At 42.0% G+C, this 14742-nt stretch overlaps 1 protein-coding gene across 3 annotated transcripts in view; it reads left to right on the top strand.

The window, feature by feature from the left end:
* Nucleotides 1-14742, top strand: part of LOC126281178 (tumor necrosis factor alpha-induced protein 8-like protein) — an 860942-nt gene that overhangs the window by 812480 nt on the left and 33720 nt on the right. The window lies entirely within an intron of this gene.

The following is a 14742-nucleotide window of genomic DNA, read 5'->3' as shown; positions in this document are numbered from 1 at the left end:
AAAACATCGATTGCGCGAATTGAAGTCGCGTAAAATGAATAGGTAAATTGGTTGGGATCATTAGTATAATGGGTATGAGAGACCTTTCCTGCTGCTGGATGTGTGAGGATAGCAGCTTCAATGATATTGCGTATAGTTTTAATCTGCAGACAAAGTTTCATAGTGGTATGCTAATCGGAGCTGATAAGCCAGAAATAAAACTTTCCTGTTCTGTATTAAAACCGACTTGAAGAAAAAAACAGCACATTTTTGTGTAAACAATTTTTGTTTGAAATTATATGTAAGAAGGAAGAATATATAACAGGAGAAACAATTTTTCTAATGGTTTAAATGCTCTGCTATCATAGCTAAAACTGGCTGCGAGAAAGAAAAAACCGCACATTTTCCTCCATAGTACAGCATACTATATAGTATTTGCTTTATCGCAGTCTGTTTTAACAGAAAACCTATACATTGTTTTTTTTTTCTTTTCTTTTTTAACAGAGCCTACGTACGTCTGAATGTTTATTAGTGTATCGTGTTCAAATTTTAAGGAAGATGGCCAAGAATTTTTCGAGATTTTAGGTACCAGCTTTTCCCTGTTATACAGGGTATATCAAAAAGATCCACCGGTTTAAAAAAATCATGACTGTTATGTTATTTGAGATATGTGTGTGGACAATGCACTCTTGCAAAGAGCACACACTCGAGTTTTACACGGTGCCCACTACGTAGCAGCAATGTGCACGCACTTCAGTTGTAAAAATAGTGTCGGTACAAAAGAAAGTGTTTTGTGTTCTACATTGTGCGCAGTGCGGTTCAGTAATAACTGTTCAGCGCGAGTTTCGTACTAGGTATGATGTGGATCCTCCTATAGCACAGAGCATTAGACAATTGCATGGACAATTCCGAGAAACAGGTTGTTTGTGTAAAGGCAAATCGCTGGGCCTTCCCCGAGTGTCTGACACAGACGTTGAACGCATCCGCCATAGTCATTGACTGTATGTGATTATTTGGTGTGGGGGTTTATAAAAGACTATGCTTATGTGCCTCCATTACCAGCAACAATGAATGAACTCAGAGATCGTATAACACCTGCTGTTGGAAGCTGTAACTCAAGACATGCTCGCTACAGTGTGGGAACAATTTGAATACCGCATTGACATATGCCGTGCATCTCAAGAGAGGCATATTGAACACCCATGAAAAGATATAAAAAAAACTTTTTTTATTAGTTTCAGAAATATAGACGTGCCAAATCGGATAAATCTTTTTGATGTACAGTGTATATTGTATGTAGATATCGATATACACCATGTATATTAAAATATATAGATTATGTCCGTCAGAACGTTTATTACAGCATCGTGTAATTATTTAAAGTAAATCGACCAAGAAATTTTCAAGATTTTTGCCAATAACGATTCTATAAAAATTAGATGTAAATCAGACAAGAACTTTTCGAGATTTTTGGTAACAACGTTAAACAGCGACTTACCGTATATTTTAGTACAGATATGTAATTTAGGAGAACAACAGCTACTTAGAAAAGGCAACTACTTCTTTTACACTACCCAGCTAAAGTTTGTATCTAATACTTCAAAGCATTTATCTGCTTCACATAGAACCCTAACATATTTTTGCACACTGCCAAAATCGAATCCTGTTTAATGCTTTTATAGTAAAGCATAATCTGCATCGCACAGTCCAAATATTGTTATGTAATCTTTTACTTTCCTTTTTAATATCAGAGCAGTTTCAGTATTCTGTCTTAGTCTGCCAGCGACAAAACTCCTCTCTGAATCTGAGAAGGGGATGCAGCCTGTGTGGAAACTATATTTACTTCTAGTATTGTTGTTGTGGATTGAGCACTTCACTCCATATCCACTCTATTTTTAACTACAAATATATTGTCATGTAAGATGCTTCCTCAAGAAATTCGGTTATCAGCTTTGCATAATATCCATACTGTCCATTTCTTTTTGCCTTACATGCATTTCTCCTGAAAATTATGCCATTGGACAGAATTGAATGAAAATATGCGAGCAATTCCATCTGTAGGTGCTGAAACTATACAATTTTCCCTCAGAAACATGTTGAGTGGTGCAAAGCTGCCTAAATTCATTGACGCATGAGTTATGTGGTACAGTGAAACTTTCATGAGTGACAACAAAGTGCAGCAATGGTGCAGCAAATTTGAAACGAGATGTAGAAACGTTCGTCATGCAGCAAGTCTGGAAAAGAATGTCAACCGATTATCTTGTCCAGTGAGTGAATCAGGCGATTCGAGAAAATCGACAGTTTGCAATTTCTTTGTTGAGTGATTTATTTCGCGAAATTTCAAGCAAAGCTCTTTGTACCATCTTGAATGAGAGACAGATGTGCGAGATGGGTTCTCAAGATGCTGTCCGACGACCAGCAAACACAGCGAATGGGCACCGCCTTAACGTTTCTCCAGAACCACTACGATGGAGAAGATTTTTTGAACAAAATTGACACTGGAACGAGACATTGGTCCATTTAGAAAATGAAGAAACAACAGAGCAGTCCTAACAGTGGATTCAACCTCATTCCACGAGCAAGTGATGAGAAAACGTTTGGCTGCTGTGTTCCGGGACCGAAAAGGAATTTCGTTGTTGGAATTCATGGAACGCGGCACGACCATCGCTGCAGCGTGACTCTTCAACGTCTACGTTGGGTAACTCTGAACAAGCGAAGAGGACTGTTGTCAAGAGCCATTGTTCTTCTTCATGTCAATGTTCGGCTGGACGCTCCAGCTGCGGCAAAGACGTTTCTGCAGCGCTTTCGATGGGAGGTGTTGATCGCTCAGCATGAAGTCCAGACGCGGCTCCCTTTGATTTTCATCATTTGCTGACAGTAAACGCGGGACAGGAGGACAGAATTTGGGACAAAAATGGAAATGGGCGTACGGCATTGTGGGCCGTAGAGATGGGCAAACTGAAACACGTAACTGTTTCGAAACAAATGAAACAGTACACTGTTTCGAAACAGTGAAACAGTTTGTGTTTTGTAATCTAATAAACCTACACATTTTATCATCTTGAATGTCTACTGTATAAGTATGACCATATAAACGCAAATGAGGTGCGAGAGCGCTAGACTTGGGCGTCTTGGCAGTTTCGTGTTTCCTGCAGCAAATGCGCTGCTTTTGTGTTGTGTGACTTTCATACTTTTCAGTTGGGTGAAGACAGCCATAGCTGAAGACAGAACAACCACCACGAACGGAAATGGAGGTGGGAGCAAACTGCAGAAACAACGGATATGCTACTGAGAGTCCCACATTCCGTTAGTGTGGGTAATATACCCATCCTGCTAATTTACATGCACACGAAGGGAATCATTGTGGATAATAGGCACCGTGACTATAGACTCACAAATAACGCCAAATAATTCGAATAAATAACAAAATATAACAGAAAAAACTTTGTCTTTCAAGGTGTTTCGAACCGTTACTATAAATTCACCATGCTTCCCAGCCTTTCCCGTTCACCATTACACTATCAGTGATTGTCAAACAGATTGCTTGCAATCACACCTACATCAAATTTATGTATATGTCTAATAACTGTCACTCTGCGCCTTTTTTTATTCAAAATGTTGTAGGCTTACTTGCGTTTCTTAATATGATTACTGTACATGAAAAGAGAAGCATATGTTATTAAAAAAAGTGTAATTTAATCGAAAGATTTTCACATATTTATTGTTATGAATGTGAATAGTATGCGTTGTTTTATTGTTTGGTTAGTGTTTATAAAGCAGATGTTACGCCATTTCGTAATAGGGCAGTCAGCTAGAAACGAAGCTTTATTTTCGGATATCTTAAGCTTCATGCTATTGCTTGTCAAAAAGATTTCGACACTCTTGAAAGTGTTTCATGAAGTGTTTATGTTGTGTTTCAGTACCTGTGCCGAGCCCGAATCTCGTACGACACAGAGCGGAATGAAACATCACTGTTTCGATACAATTAGGCCGCTCCAAACACAGGTGGACTGAAACAGCCTTATTTTGAAACAACGATACAGTTTCTGTGTCTGGCTCGAGATCGAATCTGGTGCGATTATCCGAGAAAGGGCAGAATGAAACACCCCTATTTCGAAACAGTGAACCACAGCCGTTCCGAAACACTGAAACAGTTGAACGTATCGATACCCTGTATCGAAACATAGAAACAGTGGCCAAGTTTAGTGGGCTGGGGGCTGGGAGTCCTCTACTCGGCCGGCCGGAGTGGCCGTGCGGTTCTTGGCGCTACAGTTTGGAACCGCGCGACCGCTACGGTCGCAGGTTCGAATCCTGCGTCGGGCATGGATGTGTGTGATGTCCTTAGGTTAATTAGTTTTAAGTAGTTCTAAGTTCTAGGGGACTGACGACCTCAGAAGTGAAGTCGCATAGTGCTCAGAGCCATTTGAAGCCAAGTCCCCTACTCGGGGATGTTCAGCTGGCGAGGCCAAGTACTTTTTGCATTCGACACCACATTGGGTGACTTGCGCGTCGGAGACAGGGATCAAATGATGATGCAGGCAACACAACCCCCAGTCTCTGAGCGGCGAAAAATCTCCTGACCCAGCCGGGAATCGAACCCGGGCCCCTTGGCATGGCATTTCGCCACGCTGACCACTCAGCTGCTATCGGGGGGCGGACAGCATTGTGGCACAGACAATGACCTGCTAAACAGCATAGGGAATTGGCTGACAGCACAGTTGGCTGCCTTCTTATGACAATGGTACTGGAAAGCTGGTACCACGAGACGACAGATGTGTGAACCAGAGCGGCGACTATGTAGAGAAGCAGCCGGAAGATGTTACAAATAAAATCTTTCTGATTTTCACTGTGGTTTCCATCTTGCGACTTATGGACTTAAAACACCGTGCTGCCTCGTTACCTTGCCAGTATTTCAACAGGGCGTCAGTACAGATTGCACACTTGAACTTGCCTGTGTGATGGGTGAAAGTCGGCTAAGTGGCGCTCCGGAATGTGCACGATAGTTGCAAACCCTAACGGCGTCACCTTATTGTGCAATAAGCAGTCATTCTGTATGTAGTCTTGATTGTGTTGGACATTGTTTGTAATGACTGATAATATTTACATAAATAAGGAGAGAGAATATACCTGGAACTTCTAGCGACTCGCTGTCGACTTTCGTGTCACTTCTGACACGCATTTATTCATTACATGTTCGTTCCTAGAGTCCGTCGCGGGAATCGCATGGTTTTCAAATATGATTCAGTTAGTTTTGCGTAAAAATATTTTCATTTATGCTAGCGCATTGGCTAAGATGTTGGGAATACCATTGCGCCATTTATGATTTGAAGATCTCAGATTTTGATACTGGTATTTAGGTTTATTCTTGCTTCTAACCGGTTCTGGATCTTCAAGGCAGTGTGGCTAGTTAACATATACTCGGGACTGGAGGTTTATCTCCACAAAAATAAGTGAAATAAGCTTGGATTGGGAAGCGAGTAGGCCAGTGAAGATTGCCATATCCGGAGATAATGTGGCCTGGAAACTGATTTCGTAAGACAGCCATGAAATTAGGAACCCGGAGGTGTGGAGCATCGCAACTGGAATACTCGGTAGGAGTGACGCACAAGCGGACTGTGAGCTGTGACGTCACCGTGGACCTTCCCGCTACGCCACACGGCATTGAAGCATATAGGTACGCGCACAAATATGAAACCTGATACGCAGGTATGAATGTAATCGAGATATTCCAGGTTTTAGTTATTATTGTTATTATTAGTACGCTCTGTATTGGTTAAACCGTTTTTCTATGTTCGGTGAAATGCTAATGCAATACTTCCGAGCTACGTCTTTTTGAAATTTTGCTAAAATCTTTGGGTTTTCAAAACACTAAGGCTTAAATCAGTCAAATTTGATGGAACGCTAAGTTGCGTGAGTCTCCTCTCTAATAGTGACTTCACAAGGTAAAGGCTATTTCTATACACCTCTGACGAAAGATAACACTTTATGACGTAGGCAATGTAAAGTCGCACCCTTTGCTATATCTTTTGATGACCCGTTAGTAAACCACTTATTGTTGACTGGGAGAAAAGGAGCCCTGAATCACTTTTTGAGCATGTTTAATTTCATGTAACTCTCTCCTACGTCGAGAGAGACGATCCCATAAACTGCGTTTTTTTGCCTCGGGTCTTTTATTTGTTTTCATAATTTCAAAATGTTGGCGTAACCTCACATTGGCGCATTTGCAGCAGTGTTTGTTTTCACGGTTATTGTCTAGTTGTAGCTTCTTCAATAGTTAGTAATATATCTACCTCTAAAATATTTTGTACTTGTTTACGGTAACGTGTACCCGAATATTTCTCACGTTGTTAGGTCCATTACTACCCTAAGTCAGCACCAGAGGATGGTAGATGTGGAGCTGGAACAGCATCCAGTATTAAACTTGGGTTTCTCACATTATTAGGTCCATTACTACCCTAAGTCAGCACCAGAGGATGGTAGATGTGGAGCTGGAACAGCATCCAGTATTAAACTTGCGTTTCGAAGGAATATTCAACAGTTCACATTTCAGATCCGTTTCATAATCCGAATCAGTGAAATTATTGAGCGGACATGAGCATTTTCCACAGAAAACGAATATCCATGTTTACAAGCATGTATCCATTTTCGTTTCATTTCATTGTTTTTAGGAAACATGTAAAACTTAATTCCCAACATACGTAGTTGCAGTGATTAGTACAACTCGCGATCACGCAGCAAACCATTATTTTACACTTGAAAACTTATTCTAAAAATCCCGCAATATACTGATAATTATGACGTAACTCCGAACTCAGTCGCCAGTTACTAATAAAAGTCCACACTGCCGTAAGCAACATTGTCATCGCTCGTAAACCCAATTACAACACAATACGTTACGGCAATCGCGAGGTACCGAGTGTTGGTTGAGTTCATTCTGACGTCAGCGGCGTGGATTGCTACTTCGCATACACCTTATGATCCTTGGCGTGTATGTAGCACTCGCAACACGCGAGCGAACCCCGTCGTTAGGCTCAAGTGCAGACACCCATAACTCGCTCAGTGCATTCGGGCGTTTGTGCTGTACTGACAGGGCCAGGTAGCTTCTTCTTCATTACGGAGTTTGTTGAAGTTTTCAACCCATCTCAAAAGGGTGTTGCACTCTTGAACAGGTTGGCGGAGGGGAATATTGAAATGGGTGCAACGCCATGTTGTGTATGCGTCCAGATTCACTGTATTGCGGCTAATCACCTGCGAATGAACGCAAGATGGTTCACGTTCGGCGACATCGTGACAACGAATTTCCAGCTCTAATGGACAAATCAAGACCAGTTTCCGCTCTCTGAAGCCAATCGCTCGGGCGAACTACCCAATATAAAAACATGCTATTTCGGTTACGGGTCCTGTGCAACCTATAAAATGTCTGCTCTGGGAGGAGGAGGCGAGGCTTGTACCGGCAGCCAGTGTGCAAGCTGCCTCCCCCAGCATTATCCGCTCAGGGGCCAGGTTAAAATGTGTTATCTGTAAATGCATTCTTTGCTATTGATCTACTGATATTCAACAAACACCAAAAACAGCAGCGAATCTCTGGCTGTGCTGTTTAACCAACGTTTCTTCGTCCATTTTTTAACGTATGCTAACGAAACTACGTGAAAAAAGGGCAAGGCAAGCATTCAGAAAATTTTCATATTCAACATATTCGCAAAGCATGTTATGACATCACAACATACTATATTCTTAATTCGCACGGTTTACCAAGGGATGTCACAGAGTTAATTTAAGACCTTAATGACACACGTTAAGAAATAAAGTTGTACCCACAAAAGAAAGCCCATAGGGACCGAAAAATTTATTGATAAAAGAGTTGCATTTTGCGTTTTGCTGTAGATGTTACTATAAAAAACAAACTTATTTTACAAACCATATGCAGAGTGGTATGAAATCATCTCAAGCTTGTAAGGTTGTTGCAGGGTAGGATGTGCTGAGAAATAATTTTCAGGGAAAAAATTTGACTCGTTGCGCCGTTTCCGAGTTAATTAGCACTGAAGTTAGCCAAACAGGATTCCGAACGCACAAATTCAAGCGGCCCCCCAGAGACGGTGTCACCAAACGTATTCTTCATTTGGTTTCCTAAAACCGAACAAGAGAGCGACACGAGTATTGGGCATGGGACGGTAATAAGGATCGAACCCGACCCAAAATTTGAGCAGTTTCATGCGCTATCATTTATGCAGCGTGAACAACTAACACTAATTGTGTCTGGCGGGCCGCTTCAATTTGCGCGCGTAACAACCTGACTCATAACGGCGCAACGTATGAAATTTTTGTCTTAACAATTATTTCTCAGCACAATCTACCCTGCAACACTTTCCAGACTGTTTCTGACCACCTTGTATGCAAACAATGCTTTTCTCGTAGAAACACTGTCATGGCTGCACAAAGCGTAGATAGCGGAATTCGAACTGTTTTGAAATCTGTTAAACGTAATAAATTGGTGAAACGATAAGAGTAAGAGAATACATTTTTACGTTCATCTTGGCACATGCTCGGTATAAACAAAGATTTACATAAAATCCTAAATAAAAAAACACTGCTCATTAAATGGTCGAATAGAAGAAACACACATACGCTAAAGAATTACATGCTCCGCGTTTCGTAAGAGTAATAATGGAACTCACGTAAGATGTTTAAGGATGTTAGTGTAGTATTTAATATACCTAAGCAGCATGTGGCTTCATTCAAATTGTTTGTATTTTCCGTGTTTCGAAATAGACACATATCCTATAAAATAATTTCGAGTCGTATTTTCATTGAGTGAGTGAATTGAGAACGGCGATAGGCGTTCAGTGCACACCTAAAAGTCACTCGCCTCCCGCCTTTCATGTCTCACTACGGTCGAAAGCACGGAACGAAGAGAGTACTACTGGCGTGCCACTCAGTTTGGTAGAGGATGGAAGGCTTCGAAGGATTTTATTTTATTTATTTATTTTCTCTTTAGGCATCACTGACGTTACAGCCAGCAACAGTTATAAACAGTACAGAGTTAACATAGAAAAAGTAGTTCAAATGGCTCTCAGCACTGTGGGACTTAACTGCTGTGGTCACCAGGCCCCTAGAACTTAGTACTACTTAAACCTAACTAACCTAAGGACATCACACACATCCATGCCCGAGGCAGGATTCGAACCTGCGACCGTAGCGGTCGCGCGGTTCCAGACTGTATGTAGTGCCTAGAACCGCTCGGCCACTCCGACCGGCAGTTAACATAGAACTTAAAGTTGAAGTACAATGACAGAGTAAGCTTAACTTTGGGGATGACAAATATACCAAGGAGATTACATTACATACAAGTATGTCTTTACAGTATTTTCATATGGCGTACCTTATTCAAGATAGTTTGATTCTATCCAAGCTGCTTCCATAAGAGTACTTGATCAACGTGAACTTTAAGTACCAACATTAAATTTTTATGCCAGCTTCTTTTCAGTAAACCGCTATTCAAGCTACGCGTATTTGTATCGAATCGGTAGAGTAAAGAGGTCACACCTGTAGGTAGGGCAAGAGCTCATGCAACCAGATTCCTGTACAGTTCTTCTTGTGCTTCGTGCATCGTGAATGACAGTATTACACGTCAATTTTGATCCTCTTCACAATGTCTAAAAACCGGAATTTTTATTCGATGTACATGTAGGGGCAGTGTCCGTGTCGCAGCCTCGAATAGTCAAACCACGGTCGAGGACAAATGTCCGGTTTTACGGGGCTCCAGTTATGGTAAACAGCTTTCTTGATCGTAGGTTTCAAATCGGTATGAGGGACTGGTGTTAGACAGAATCGCCCTTCAGTGATGTTTCTCCTTGCCGCGTGCTCCGTCACTTTGTTACGTAAAATTCGATGATGCCTGTTTATTCACAGCAAGTGGACATCTGTGTCATTTTTCTTCCTTCTTTGATGGCTTCCAATATATCCTAAATGTATGAGTCAGTCTGTTTGTCGAATTTTGGTATATGTATATAAATGGATGTGAATGTGCAGTCATTTGATAGGTGCAATTAGAGAGACCGAAGGACAGATATAATCCAGTCTCTGTTCCGTGTTAGAGACATCTGTGCTTTTAAATCGTGTCGAAAGTGTTACACTGGAACAGCATTAAAGAAGATGCCAAACGGATACCGAAACCAAAATAATATCATGTCCTGTAAGAGATTTCGCTATCGTAGCTTCTGCTAGAAGAAGAGTTCAGTTTCTACTTTCTGTGTGAAGCGCTTATGTAAATCTACACGCTATAAAAGTTAATGACTCTTTACAGCCGGCAGGAGTGGCCGAGCGGTTCTAGGCGCTACAGTCTGGCACCGCGCGACCGCTACGGTCGCAGGTTCGATTCCTGCCTCGGGCATGGATGTATATGATGTCCTTAGGTTAGTTAGGTGTAAGTAGTTCTAAGTTCTAGGGGACTGATGACCTCAGAAGTTAAGTACCATAGTGCTCAGAGCCATTTCAACTTTTTTTTTTTTTTCCTTCACGGATGCCAAGCTTTGCATAAACAAAAAGCGTTCCAACGGTTCCAATTTAATTCCACGTAGCCAGTAAAAAAAAAAAAAAAGAAAGAAAGAAAGAGGCGAATCGGATAAGCGGGGCTATAGTTATTAGCTCTTCTTAAACCCAGTACTGAATTCGGCACATCTCAAACGGATATGCCTGTACATGGAATAGCATTTAAACGTGGTTTCTATTTTGTCATTACTAATTATTAGTTTGCGTAGTAATTACAACAAAAATGATTTTATAAACATATATTAGGCCTAACAAAAAATTAATGTATTAAAGATCCATTTCTTTTTCCATGCAATTAAGGAAAAGCTGATTGTTGTGGTGACTGTTAAATAGCTTTCTTTGATTTAGCTCGCAAGTTGCAATACCTTCTAAACTTCTCACACTACTTAAGGGCCGGCGGTTCTAGGCGCTACAGTCTGGAACTGCGCGACCGCTACAGTCGCAGGTTCGAATCCTGCCTCGGGCATGCATGTGTGTGATGTCCTTAGGTTAGTTCCGTTTAAGTAGTTCTAAGTTCTAGGGGACTGGTGACCTCAGAAGTTAGGTCCCATAGTGCTCAGAGCCATTTGAACTAATTAAGGTATAGGGGCATTGTCTTTTCCAAATGTATTTCCGACCAAAAAGCGGTTATGCTTTCGTAATGAAATATTTTCATAAATCTGTTCGTCTACTGTTTCACCTTCTTAGGGCTTGAATTTTCAAAGACACTGATACACGTGTTTCTTATTGAGAACTCACCAAGTTTCATAGGAGAAGGTTTAAGAATGTATTAATAGTCACCCACTATTTCATTGCCTTAGGAGTTGAATTTTCCAAAAATGCTGAAACACCTGGCCTTTTTTCGTTATTTCTGGCCGAGAAACCAAATACCAATCTTCATAGTTCTAGCTTCGACCTTGCCTTACTAACAAAATGTTTTCAAGAAACATTTAATCCAATATCCCACTTCTTAGGAATGGAATTTCGAAAAATCACGATTTAAACGATGCGTACAGTGCAAGGTCAAAACCTCCAGTATGAAATTTTTGTCCTTACTGGTTTGGGCTGGGCGTTGATGCGTCAATCAGTCAGGATATGCCTTTTATATGTAGAGATAGTTATGTGCCACACAACAGTATCAGCATTGCATAAACACAGAGGTGAAAAATAGATTTTTTTGCATATTCGGCCATAAAGGTTTTAGGTGTTTAACATCAAATATTTAACACACTAATTCATTTGTAAAGTAATGACATTTGAAGCTGTTTTATACATGGGAACTTGATTCTTTAAAGAATTGAAAGTTTCTTCTTAAAGAGTAGTTACAAATAGATCATTTATAATTTTTATTATCAGTAGCGATATGTCTCGGATAAGGAAGTCAACTTTGGGTTGGGTTGTTTGGGGGAAGAGACCAAACAGCGAGGTCATCGGGGAAGTCGGCCGTCCCCTTTCAAAGGAACCATCCAGGTATTTGTCTGGAGCGATTTAGGGAAATCACGGAAAACCTAAATCAGGATGGCCGGACGCGGGATTGAACCGTCGTCCTCCTGAATGCGAGCCCAGTGTGCTAACCACTGCGCCACCTCGCTCGGTGGAAGTCAGTTTTGTTCAAGAGGTGACTACGTTGTGTACGACACTTGATTTTAATAGTTACACGTTATTTTGCTAAATTGGTGTTTAATTTGTCGATTTCTACTGCATCTCTTGGTGTCTACAGGGCAATGGAATAAATGAGTGATGTGCTAGGGGGAAAAAAATCAGTTGTGCGATCCAGATTTCACTCGAGTTTTAAACTGGTTTAGCAGAATTATCGTCAATATGAATTGTAGCCCATCCCAAGAACTGAACCTCGATTCCGCACTTGGCTGTATGAACTGATTTTCCCTTTTGCTTTCGACAGAACTGTAAATTTTTGTTAAGAATAATGCATCCGCTACCCCTTCACCGTGGGGAGGTCGCTGTCAGCGGCAAGAGGAGAGGGGAGAATCTTACGGAAACGCGCAACACTGGTAGCAAAGTCCGTGCGGAAAACATACAAGGGCCACTCCAAAAGGCACACTATCTTTTTTAAATCCGTCTTTTATTCTACATGTTTGAAAGTTTTACAGTGTGCAGATACATCCTTTAGGAACAATATTTTCATTTCTGCACATAATTTCCATCCTTCTCAACTGCCTTACGCCATCTTGGAACCAGCGCCTGTATACCCGCACGGTAAAATTCTGGACCAACCTATTGGAGTCACTGTTTGGCAGCGTGCACAAGGGAGTCATCATTTTCAAATCTTGTTCCACGAAGAGAGTCTCTCAGTTTCCCAAAGAGATGATAGTCAAATGAAGCCAGGTCCGGACTGTAAGGCGGGTGTTTCAAAGTTGTCCATCCGAGTTTTGTGATCGCTTCCATTGTTTTTTGACTGACATGTGGCCGTGCATTGTCGTGCAACAGCAAAACATCCTGCTTTTGCCGATATGGTCGAACACGACTCAGTCGCGCTTGAAGTTTCTCCAGTGTCGTCACATATGCATCAGAATTTATGGTGGTTCCACTTGGCATGATGTCCACAAGCAAGAGTCCTTCGGAATCGAAAAACACCGTCGCCATAACCTTTCGAGCAGAAGGTGTGGATTTGAATTTTTTTTTCGTCGGTCAATTTTCGTGATTCCACTCCATTGATTGCCTCTTCGTCTCTGGAGCCATGTTTCATCACCTGTCACAATTCTTCCAAGAAATTCATCTCCACCATCCTTGTACTGTTCAAAAAGTTCGCTGCATAACGTTTTTCTTGTTTCTTAGTGAGCCACTGTCAACATCCTGGGAACCCACCTAGCACAAACCTTTTTTAACGCCAACACTTAAAGGTATTCTGCAAACATTTCCTTCCCCTATCCCAATGTAGCGTGACAATTCGTTCGCTGTGATGCGTCTGTCAGTAGTCAGCAATTCGTTAACTCTCTGCACATTGTCTGGCGTATGTGTATTACGTGGTCTGCTGCTGCGAGGACAATCCTCAATATTGCTGTGCCCACATTCATCATGTAACCTGCTTGCCCACCGACTAACTGTACTGCGATCGAAAGCAGCATCTCCATACACCATTTTTCAACCTGTTGTGGATATTTCCCACTGTCTCGTTTTCACAGCACAGGAATTTTATGACAACACGTTGCTTGTGGCGAACGTCAAATATAGCAGCCATCTTGAAGACATGCTGTGACGGCGCCACTCACGGGAACAGGTTGAACTAAGTTTGAAAACAAGCGGGAAGGATGTATCTGCACACTAAAACTTTCACACATGCACAATGAAAACTGTCTTTTTACAAAAATAGTGCGCATTTCTTTTGGAGTGACCCTCGTAAGTCTTCTTATTGTTAGGTAGTAAGTAGCCCATTGTTGGTCACGCACTTCTGCTTGGCCCCTCTGTGGTTGGTGAAAGTCGGCTGATTTCGCGCCTCTCCGAATTGTTTACTGTCCCTGCCAGTGCCAACATTACTACGTAACACTATTGTGCAGCGTAACGATAAGAAGACGTTGTGAATTAGTGTCGATCCATGTGCGAGGGTGGCTGCTCTGGAGGCAGTCGACATGACAGGCATCTTATCCGCATGGCTGTAACGGATTGTGCAGCCACGTCTCGATTCCTGAGTCAACAGATGCACGTTTGCAAGACCACAACCATCTGCACGAACAGTTCGACGACGTTTGCAGCAGCATGGAGACCATGGCTGCAGTTACCGTTGACGTTGCATCACAGACAGGAGCACCTGCGATGGTGTGCGAACCTGGGTGCACGAATGGCAAAACGTCGTTTTTTCGGATGAATCCAGGTTCTGTTTACAGCATCATGATGTTCGCATCCGTGTTTTGCGACCTCGCGGTGAACGCACATTGGAAGCGTGTATTCGCCATCGCCGTACTGGCGTATCACCCTGCATTATGGAATGGGGTGCTATTGGTTACACGTCTCGGCCACCTCTTGTTCGCATTGACGGCACTTTGAACAGTGGACGTTACATTTCAGATGTGTTATGACCCGATGGCTGTACCCTTCATTCGATCCCTGCGAAACCCTACATTTCAGCAGGATAATACATGACCGCATGTTGCAAGTCCTGTACGGGCCTTTCTGGATACAGAAAATGTTCGACTGCTGCCCTGGCCAGCACATTCTCCAGATATCTCACCAATTGAAAACGTTTGGTCAATTGTGGCCAAGCAACTGGCTCGTCACAAT

The sequence above is a fragment of the Schistocerca gregaria genome, chromosome 7 (genome assembly GCF_023897955.1).
Source record: "Schistocerca gregaria isolate iqSchGreg1 chromosome 7, iqSchGreg1.2, whole genome shotgun sequence".
Taxonomy (NCBI): domain Eukaryota; kingdom Metazoa; phylum Arthropoda; class Insecta; order Orthoptera; family Acrididae; genus Schistocerca; species Schistocerca gregaria.
Note: the sequence above shows the minus strand (reverse complement) of the source record. Positions and strands in the feature narration are given on the sequence as shown.